The sequence below is a fragment of the Stegodyphus dumicola genome, chromosome 2 (assembly GCF_044657685.1).
Source record: "Stegodyphus dumicola isolate Sdum_Otavi_A_Nest chromosome 2, ASM4465768v1".
Classification (NCBI taxonomy): domain Eukaryota; kingdom Metazoa; phylum Arthropoda; class Arachnida; order Araneae; family Eresidae; genus Stegodyphus; species Stegodyphus dumicola.
Genome location: NC_140769.1, coordinates 277,916,400 through 277,927,719, shown reverse-complemented (window position 1 = coordinate 277,927,719; position 11,320 = coordinate 277,916,400).

The following is an 11,320-nucleotide window of genomic DNA, read 5'->3' as shown; positions in this document are numbered from 1 at the left end:
GCCGCCATAAAATAATTAGTTACGTTGTTTATCGATTATTTGCGATTTTTTTCGCTTCTCCGCAAGAAACATGCTATTTCTTTAGGATATTTGTTAAGATTGCGCGTGTATAATGGAAAAGTCCCGATGCTTCTAACACAGAGATTACCGCAAAGAAAAAGCGATAACACAACTCATTTCACTCTTCCCGGTTCATGCCTCGTCGACACTAGAAGTGTTAGAATGCTGAGCTACTGTTGTCTGTAATTCTGCGCTCGTTATAATAGTATTTCATAAATTAACATGTTTAAAGTCTTAAGTTTTACAAAGTTTAACTACACACACATACGACAACATAAGAAAAACATTCTAAGATATTACAAAATAATTCATAAATACAATTTCCCACCCTTTGACTCAGAAGTTCAAAAACTGAATAATGTAATGTGAATCGAGAATTATTTTTATAAAATGGCAGCAGTGATGATTAAACGAAATTGTATTGAAATCTAGTGTTAAGAAATTATACGATAATCTAAAGCTAACAGAAAATCAGGAATTATAATGAATAATTACTTTAATTAATACATAAAAAAGGCTCTTACACTCCTGTCAAATAAATTTACAGTTTTCAAGAAAAGTTCATTACTTTAAATATTCCATATTTTTTTAAGCATTCAAAATTTAAAAGTACTTACGAATTCAGGGCAATTGTTCCTTTAACCATATGTCTCTTCAATAACATATTCCAACAGAAATCGTAGTGTCTTTTCTTCCATTGCAGACAAATCTCACAAATGTATATTTTAAAACTGAGTTCAGGACAAAAAATATCCCGATTTTACTATGAAAACCGTTGTTACTAATACAGCAAAATCAACCGTCATAGAAAATGGCGGTGCTGCTTGTTGAAACAGAAGAAATGGTATACGCATGGTTACCATAATTTGGCGATTTGTATTGAGGTGGCTGCGCTAATACCTTTGTATCAATTTAAATACATGTAGAAATCTTTATAAGCATTTTTCAGCTGGTTTGTACAATGATACGTTTTAAAAACTTATAATAATTTAAATACTTAGAACGCAAATTTAATACTATATTTGGCGTTATCGTCTGTTTGTAAAGTATTTATTTATTTTAATATAAGTACGTTAACTTTACGTAAAAACAACAGATATTTCATTAATATAATTTGCGAGTGACAACAATATATACTAATTTCAGTTTACTGTTGTTCTAAAAGAAATATTCTTTAAATTTACAGTGGCTCCCAAAAGCGTTCGTACAATTATGATTTTCATTGAAATAGGGCTCTATCCATTAATTAAAAGTAAACTTTCTGAATGAGATTTTAATAATAAGATCTATAATATATTCGTAACAAAATTACATGAAATATTTTTAAAATATAGCGAAACTTTATTTTTAAGAAATTAATAATTAAAAAAATAATTAAAAAAATGACAAACATTTTATCTCACAAAAGTCTTCGTACACTTCAAAAAAAATCTTGACATATTAGTAAATATTTTCATTTTTCGTTAAATTAACATTAGTAGGATATCCTTTAGCATCCACAACAGCTTTTAGACGTCTGGGAATATTATTTTACTAGTGTTTTTTTTTTTTTTTTTTTTTTTTTTTTTTTTTTTTTTAAATTTCTGTATCAATGTTTATTTATTCTTCCATCATGGCAATTTTGAGTTCGCTTTTCGTTTTGATGTCGTGTTTTCGTACTCTAACCTCCAGTTCTTTCCAAATGTGTTCTATGGGGTTTAAATTTGGCGACTGAGGTGGTATTTTCAAAACCTGTGGACAATTATGGAGACACTACAGGCGAACGTTGAGAGCCGTATACTTAGGATCGCTTTCATGATTAAAAATAAAGTTGTTTCCAATACCCAAATTTTGGGCTGATAATTTTAAACTGTCTCTTAAAATATTTAAATAAAGAGAATGATTCATTATGCCATCAATAAATACCAAATTACCTAGTCCTGATGCTGTCATGCCCCCCCCCCCACACACACAAGAATACCTCCACCGCCATGCTTAACTGTTCCAATTAAGTTCTTAAAATGAAGTTCCTCATTTTTTCTTCTCCATACAGTTATTCGACCATCGGAACCAAAAATATTAAAGTTGCTTTCTTCAGCAAATAGGACATTATTCCAGTACACTTCGGGTGTATTTATCATTGATTTTACGAACAAAAGCCTAACAAATCTGTTTTCCTCACTAACAAAAATTTTTTTTACGGTCAGAACGCCATGTAATCCAGCTTCTGTGAGAACTCGTCAAACAGCTTAAGGTGAAATTGAAGTAGAAAACTTTGCATTAAATTCTGCAGAAACTTAAAAAAATTAAATTCTGCAGAACTCAAACGTGGGTTTTTCACAAATTTTCTAATAATAAATCTCTCATCACGTTTAGTTAACTTTCTCGGTCGACCTTTTCTTACCTTGTTTTCAATCCGATTTTCTTCTTTAAAGCGTTCTATAACATACTGCACTATAGAAGGAGATAAATTAACTAATTTAGCGATATTTCGAATTGATTTACCACTACTATGGTGAAAAATTATCAATTTTCGAATGCTGTTTGTATTTTCTTTACGACTGCGACCCATTTTTCAATAATAAATAAAATATTATGAAGTAAACAATAAAAATTAAAGCAAACGATTTTTTAAATGCCACCACAATGCAAAAATTAAAAAAAGCGGCAAAGGATAATTCTAATTTTGATTTTATCCAAAAATATTTCAGTGTACGAAGACTTTTGTGAGATAAAATGTTTATCATTTTTTTATTATTAACTTTTTAAAAATAAAGTTTCGCTATATTTTAAAAATATTTCATATAATTTTGTTACGAATAGATTATAGATCTTATTATTAAAATCTCATTCAGAAAGTTTACTTTTAATTAATGGATAGCCCTATTTCAATGAAAATCGTAAGTGTACGAACACTTTTGGGAGCCACTGTATGTACTAGAATGCAAGATTCTCCAGATTTGCCTGGAAGAATTTATGCTGTAAAATTGAAAGGTTTTTTATATGAGAATCTTTGATGAATGATGAATTTTTAAAAAATCTTTGTGCAGCCTGGTGTTCAAAGGTAGCAACATAAAGTTAGTAGGAGTTTATTAGCAGAAAATTCGATCAATTATCGAATTGCATCTTAGACATGGCGTCCGCTTATAGACTTTCTAAAGTTAACCATCATTCATTAACAGATGTTTAAATGATGTTTTTATCGCAAAAACATCTTAAGAACGAAGTTTTAAAACTTCTGGCAGATGAAATTGGCAAAGTAACCACGAAAATGTCCATTCGAACCTCGGACCGAACTACCAGCTCGGCCGTTGGTGGACCTTTAGAAACTAGTAGTTCAAAGAAAAAGTTCACTTTGCCTAAATTACAATTCATACAGTTTGGCGGTAATTTAAATGAATGGCTATTCCTTTGGAGTTAGTGGAGCGTATTGAGAAAGATGATCATATTGCTCCTGAAAGCCAATTTCAGTGCAAGCAACTGTCTTTGGTTCCACAGCAAGCAAGGTAGTGGCAATCCAACAAAAATTATCACTCACATCCCTCTACGACAAACTGAAACTTATTTGTGAGCTCTTGAAACACTGGGAGTTACAACGGACACTGTTCTTTATCCAATGATGGAATCATACTTTGATGAGGACTTTCTAAAAGCTTGACTAGAAGCCCTTCTGCCAGTTCTGTGAGGCCCACCAGCAGCCGAGTGATAAAGTCCCTGAACACTTGTAGTTCGGCCCGAGGTTTGAATCACATGAACAGGTTGACTGCATGGGTGGTTGTCCCCATGTGTAACGCGTATACGAGCCAATTTGCCTTAGAAAGGTCCTCCACAAAGGCATCCCTTCCCTTAGTCAACTTTTCCTTGAAACTGTCTGCAACGCGGTGTAATCTTATTGAAATAATTCTGGACATTCTATTGCGATTTAGAGTGAAGAAGTTTGACGTCACAACAGATAGTAGTGTGTGTGTGATTATGGCAAAGCCTCAAGGGCTATCTGCCTAAAGGGAGGGATGCCTTTCGTGGAGGCCTTTTTAAGGGAAACTGGCTCGTATACACGTTACACATGGAGAAAACCACGAAAGTGCCCATGCAGCCAGCCCGTTCGCGGGATTCGAACCTCGGACCGAACTACCAGTGTTCAGCGACTTTACCGCTCGGCCGCTGGTGGGCCCAACAGATAGTAGAAAGACCTTTTTACAAATAAGTGTTTGCGAAAAGGATAGAGACTTCTTGTGTTTTCTTCGATAGGAAAATTTAGATGAGAAGAAACTTAAAATAGTTCTCCATACAAGAATTGTTTTTAAGAGTAAGAGAAACCTTTTTAATTCGCATCTCTGTTACAGAATATCATACTGAAACTAGTCAAGATTCTGACCCTTAAGTCAATCCTACAATAAAGTTTCTATATTGAAAATGTTGTAGCTAGTGTTAAAGTTACACTCATTTAAAAGATTTTACTTCCAAATCCAGTCTGCTAATATCAAAAGGCGGTTTTGATATCAGACAACTGAAATGTACAAGAGACAAAACAGCATGGCCGGGAAACATCTGTTTTGGGCCTGATGTGGAATGGTTGATTAGATTTTGAAATGATAATATGAGTTGGATGAAAGAATTAAACCTTGAGAGGATAACTAAGGGAGTTATGCTATCAGTAGCTTATAAAATTTTTGATCCAACTGAATACAGTCAAAAGTCGTTAATTCGGACACCCATAATCCGGAATGATCTATAATCCGGACCTCAAAGCTACAAACTTTCTGTGCATGCGTCGCGTTCACGCATGCGCACGAGCGCTTAAGAGTGCGCGTAAGACCTTTACGTCTGCGAATATGTTTGTGCGCATGCGCGTTTAATGTGTAACGGAGGTATAAGCTAAGCTAAAAATTCAGTTAATGTTGCAGATTGCGTTGTTCCTTAATCTTCGAATTGGATCCGGCTTATTATTTTTTGTAGACTGTTAGAGCAATTTCATAAAAGTAAGCTTGAACTTTCGATTATGTCAAATAGAATTTCCGATATATATTTACTAATATGTAATTTGTATCTACAAAGCGAAAGTATGTTTTTAAATCCGAAATCTGTTTATCAATTTCACGCCGCGGATTGGAAGTTGATCTGTCAGCACTATCCTTATCTGCAGGGCAGATGTTTTATATTTTATTTGGCTTATTATTCCTTACTAAGTGTAGTATTTCATCTCGATGTACTCCGTCTTTGATATGATTTAAATCAAGTTCCTCGTCATTATAATTCGCTTCCGATAGTGAGGAAAGTGACCCAGAGCTTATTGAAAACAAAAACATTTCGATTGACAAATTAGTCGGTATTCTCAACACAACAATTATAGGACTTGAACAGTGGAACTTTGTAACTAAACAAGAAATTATGTCTGTTCAATAGAATTAAAGAGAAAGTATTATCACATGAAACGAAGCAACTTACATTGAAGAAATGCTTAATAAAGTAAACAAATAAATATTAAGCTTTTTCTTTTTGTAAATTTTGATACCCTTATCATAATTGTTCTTTATTTCATAAATTACGGTTTCATACTTTTAATTTTGTAATTTCTGCATGCCATCTTACCAGATTTAAACTGATGATCTATAATCCGGAATCGCCGAAGTCCCGACGAGTCCGGATTAACGACTTTTGACTGTATACCACTTCACTAATGCCTTTCCCGAAAATAATATTACAGACTTCACAATACAAAGCCAAAGATGCTTATGCTTTTTGTTGTGATATTTTTTAGATTAGAAGAACAGAGTCCTGTTAAATTCTAACTACTAAATCTAGGGTAGCTCCTTTAAGAGGCGTATCAATACCATGTATGGAGCATTTTGCTGCCTTGGCACGTGAAAGATTGACAAATTAGGTAGCTGAAGCATTGAATTCGAAGCGCATAAAATGTTACCTACTGGAGCAATTTAATTACTGCACTCGCATGTATAGTTAGAGAAGAGAAAATGGAGGTGTTTTCCAAAATCGAGTACAAAAGAGAAATAAGACTAACTTTTTTTTTTTTTTTTCACATGGAATCGTGCAGCTGGTGAACTGAATCTCACCGACCTGCCATCTAGGTGCTAAACAGCAACATAGCTTTTTTCACTCAGATGGTGGAAGCTCCCACAATGGTTACTTGAACCTACTAACTTTTTAAATTGTGAAAGCAACTTGAATGAAGATGTTAATGATAGAAAAAGGAGAAGTTAAAATTTACAAAATCTTTGGCTAGCATTGAAAATTTTACCCAGTGTGACAGGATCAATTAGTATTTCTCTAAATACTTACAAATAGTTCGTTTGGAGAGTTAGATTTTAAGATTTAGAAATAATTATCTCTGCAGGAAAGAAGAAAGTGCAGTAGAATAGCTCATTTCCGAAATTCAAAAGCAGAGTTAAAATTAGTACACATGATTCAACGAGAATCTTTCAAAGAAGAAGACAAAAGATTTAAAAGTCTAGCTACTTATCTAGATGAAGATAAAATCATAAATATCAACGCATGAATTTTTAACAGAAACGACAAAGATTTTCGAAAGCCAGTAGTTCTACCCTCAAATCACGAAGCTGTGCTGAAACTTATTGAATATTATCACAAGAATGATTTCGATAAAAAAAAAAAAATTAAGAAGCCAAAAATTTTCGAATATCTCTCGCAATAGTATTGTCTGAAATGAGAAATATCGTCTGCTACTTTTAATGTTTCAAAACATCGCATGTAAACAAGCTGTGGATTGAAGGATATTCTAAAAAGAAATATTTCTAATCCATAATTCAAAAACGTTCTACAATGGATAAAAGACAGAAAAAAATGTAGAACCCTATATAAAACCTACTTAGCAAGAGATAAATGGAAATTTATTGTTACTCTTAATTATATGTGGGTTTATCTAAATGACCGATACCAAAAATTATTATTAAAAACGAAGAGAAAAAAATGTACAAAACTGGTTCCATCAATGCAAAGAAAATTTCGGTAAGAGGTTTATGATTGTCGTAAAGATTCTCTTAAAATGGTAAATTAAAAATAAGAAAAGTAGGAAAAAGGTTAAAATCAACTCAGTGTACTACCAAGAGAAAGTTTTGCATCCTATATTTACAGAAGAAATTCTATTTCTTTTATTCCAACAACATTCAAAGAGTAAAACTTCACCAAGACAAAGCAACAAGTCATATGTCATATACCACTGCATTCCTTAACAAAATGAAGACCGATACAGGTATTGCATATATACCTTTTCAGCATATTCCTGTAAAGTTCCGTGACATTTCATCAATGAACTACTGTGCTTTTCTCTTGAAAAGAGCTTCTAAGTGAATCCATCATGATTGACGGACTCTGAAAAGTAGTGGAAGATGAATGAAAACAGTGGTGTAACTAGTAGGGGACAGTCCATGAAACATTTTTTTATAGGGGTTAGTTAGGTGGATTACCGAGGCAGGAGAAGAATAATTTAATTCTAAATTGCCATATGGAATAAAATAGACAAAATGCATTTTTACTCTAGATAAAGTATTTAAGAAAATCCCCCTGTGATTTCAACAGCTACATACCCTTTTTATTAAAATCTCTTGAATGCAAAATCTGAATTTTTTTTAAATTGTCTTCAATTAAGTTAAAATTGGCTATGTGATTATGGCAAAGGAGGGCTATCTGCCTAAGGGAAGGGATGCCTTTGTGGAGGACTTTCTAAGGAAAACTTTTAAATAAAAATAATTTAATAGAATAAAAAAATTTTACATCAGTTGACCACACTTTGATATTCTCCAATGGTCAAAATATTTTTAATATAAAGCTCTTTAAGGTAAGAATAATTTTAATTTTTTATTCATACTTAAATGTCTTTAAATTAAGTGAAATTCAAGTCCAGATTAGTCTACATTTCAATTCAATGCTGTAGACAAAGAGATGACATCCTATGCAGATTTTTTTTTTTTTTTTTTTTTTTCCCAGCATGACTATTTCATTAAAATCATTGCCGATCTAAATTTGAACTCTGCCAAAATCTGTATGTTATCAAACACCTGCTGTAAACAAAACAAAAAAAAAAACAAAAAAAAGATTCCTGCCCCACACACTTCAGAAATATACTATGAAGAAAGGTCTTCTGACCTTGAATAATAAGGATTTCTAAAAAACATATACATGAATCTAAGCTCTCAGAAATGTGTAATGAATGGGGGAAAAGCTCTTAAACAGCAGCAGATGAGCAACTAAAAAAATTTTTTGTTAATTAATATCTGATGATTCAGTAATGTTAGATGACTTGCCAAAATTTCAAATTGCTGCTTCTTAAGTTCCTGAATGATAGAAATAAAAATCTCCATTTATGAGTTTCTCTCATTTACCACATTTCTTTGATTTTAAGATGCACTCCTCAATTTGAACAGCATCAGAAGACCTTGGATTTAAAAAAATAAAATTTATCTAAAAATACCTTTAAATAATTAATTTGGACTATTAACAAAAACATTAAATAATGTTACTGCAAACAATAATAATTAACGACATTAAATAATTTAATTAGCTATTTAAATTAATAATTCAGATAAATTAATTCAGAATACTTAGTTTAGAAAACTATGGTTATTAGAACTTATTTTTCATTGTTTTCAGCCAGAAAAAAGTGGATGTCTTAGAATGGAAGAAATAATAGTATTTATTAATGGGTACCTGCATGTTTATTATCAGCTTATATTTGCTCAGAATTTTATAAAAGTTCATGCAAACAAAACAAAACAAAACAAAATTTTCTGATGTGGCAAAATCCAGTTTTAGTGTCTATCTGAAGTGTACAGAATAAGAAATACTCAAATAAAAATTTTACTGTCTTTGAAATAAATACTCAGTCCCTTAGTGCTGCTTATTTAATTAACATAATTTCCTAAATTATTCCAGAAAAAATATACAAAGTATGTGATTTACGGAATAGTTAGTATGGGCTAAATGATAATATGATAGGCTAAACAGAAATAAAACCTTGCAGCTGGAATGCAAGGATTTTTTTAAATAATATTATTGTATAACAGCCCCTCATATTGCAGCATGTGAACAATATATAATTCATGTGACAGTCAATATACCAATTAAGGATTAACAAATCAAAAATTATCAAAATAGTTACATATTTTGCACCAGTTATTTTTACTAAATAGAGTCAATGTACATGTCTGACAATTGAAAATAACTGCAGTTTTCTGCAATCCTCTTAAATCCAGTTCATAACAGTATCCTTTTGGGGGGGGTAATTACAGTACAACTCCAATTATCCAAATCGCTTTCAAAATTTTTCAGAATCAACTGAAGAAGAGAAGGAAAATGAGAAAAGGAAAGGGAAGAGACAGCAAATAATGAGGATGACATGTCATGTGATGAATTAAGAAACTTTCTTTGGAAAATTCCTGGATGTTCAAAAGTTAGGGCCGAGGATATAGCAGAATGGATGGTGTGCGATTCGTCAGATCCTGGGTTTCAAATTCTAAATGATGATAAGCCTATTGAAAGTGTGAGAGAAGAAAGTATGGAGGAAGAAGAAGACCTTAACTCTTTGACGCAAGGGATATTATTTTTATAATTTTTTTAACTAAAACTCTAGAAATTGAATATTATGATCCTAGAGACAAATAATATATGAATTTTAAAAAAATCTACTCTTGCCATTGTTTTGTAGGTGGTTGGTCGTACTAAGAAACCACCGCACGTCTAGGACTTTGAAACTTACCTAGGTAGTAAGAAAAAAAAAAACCTTGCATTTTTCTGTGCGCGTTTCCAATAAATGACGAAATTTAGGAATTTTTAAAAAAATGCATGTAAGAATTGCATAATATATTTTTTTTTTACATTATTTTACAAACTAAATCCTCAGAAAAAATTTAAAAATAAACATTTATGTAATTTTTCTATAGCACTGAAAGTATAAGTACCTACATAATGAGGATGTTTGGCTACATGGATTAAAAAACTCAGTAAAATAAGGATAAAAAAAGACTCAGTTTTTTTTTTTTTTTTAATTTCAAAGAGCAAATATTTTTTGTGACACTGTTCAAAGCATGTTTTGTATTTTTGGTTCATGCATAGACCCACATTGCACGTTTCGCACATAAATCTTCTTCTATGACGTTTCTTCCTTGTGCTACAAAATGTACACTGATTGGATCTAAATTTCACTGGTATAAGTCCAGCGTTATTTAGTTTCTTTTCATCTGGCACATGAAATTTGTGGTTTTTTTATGTTAATGGGGGGGGAGGCTTGGTCTTTTTGGCTTTGGTACGGATCATTTGTTTCCCATTCATACTTATTTTATTTGTATTTCATCTCAAAATATTCAGAAAATAATTTTAATTTAAATAAAACTTTACACGATTTCTATTTTTGATTACAGCCAAGTATATTTACATTAAATTTAAACCACAGGAAATAATTTATAAAATCACAATACTAGCTTGGGAAGCAAGTGCGTTGAGGTCAGAGAAAAGTCTCTGGAAAAGAAAGAGTGTGACCACATGCAACTTCTCATTGCCAAGCGGATGAAGAGAGTAAAATGGCTTACTTTGACTGAGATGTTCAGCAAGCAATGACTTTCAGCATTTATAAGTACTGTACAGTACGCTGTAGTATAACATGCATGCAAAAGTGTTGCCTTTTCATTTTAATTAATTAAAACCTTTCTTTTCTTTAAAAATAGTTTTTTCTCCCTTTTCAATATACAGTATATATAATAATTAATTTAAGTGTATGTAGACCCTTCTTTCGGAAAAAATTCAATTACTCAAATATTTGATTATCCGAATGGGGTCTGGTCCCAATTGATTTGGATAATTGGAGTTCTACTGCAATAAACAGTCACTAACATAAGTATAAGCAATTTGATTAATAATTTTCCAACTGCAAGATTGGCGAAATGTTGAGGAAGTGTTTACAGTAACGAAACAGGGAAATAAAACAATGCTGAAAACCTAACTTGATTTTTTCTAGATTACGTATAGGAATTCGCAGCTTATTTGAACTTATGCTGTTCCTCCTGAAAGTATAAAATGAGTTAAATATTTTTCCTCCTAATATATTTAATGTTCAAATTTGAAAACACTTCTTTTTTAGTGGCAGACAGAAATATCAGAGAATTAAGAATAATCTGTATTTATACAGAAGAAAGTCTGTGTCACTAACTCAGTCACTCTAAAGCTATCACCACCAAACATTCTACAATTCTTTTCTGGGTCCTGGAAAAGTGCAACGTCCACTTTTTTCCAAAAAAAAAAAAAAAAAAAAAAC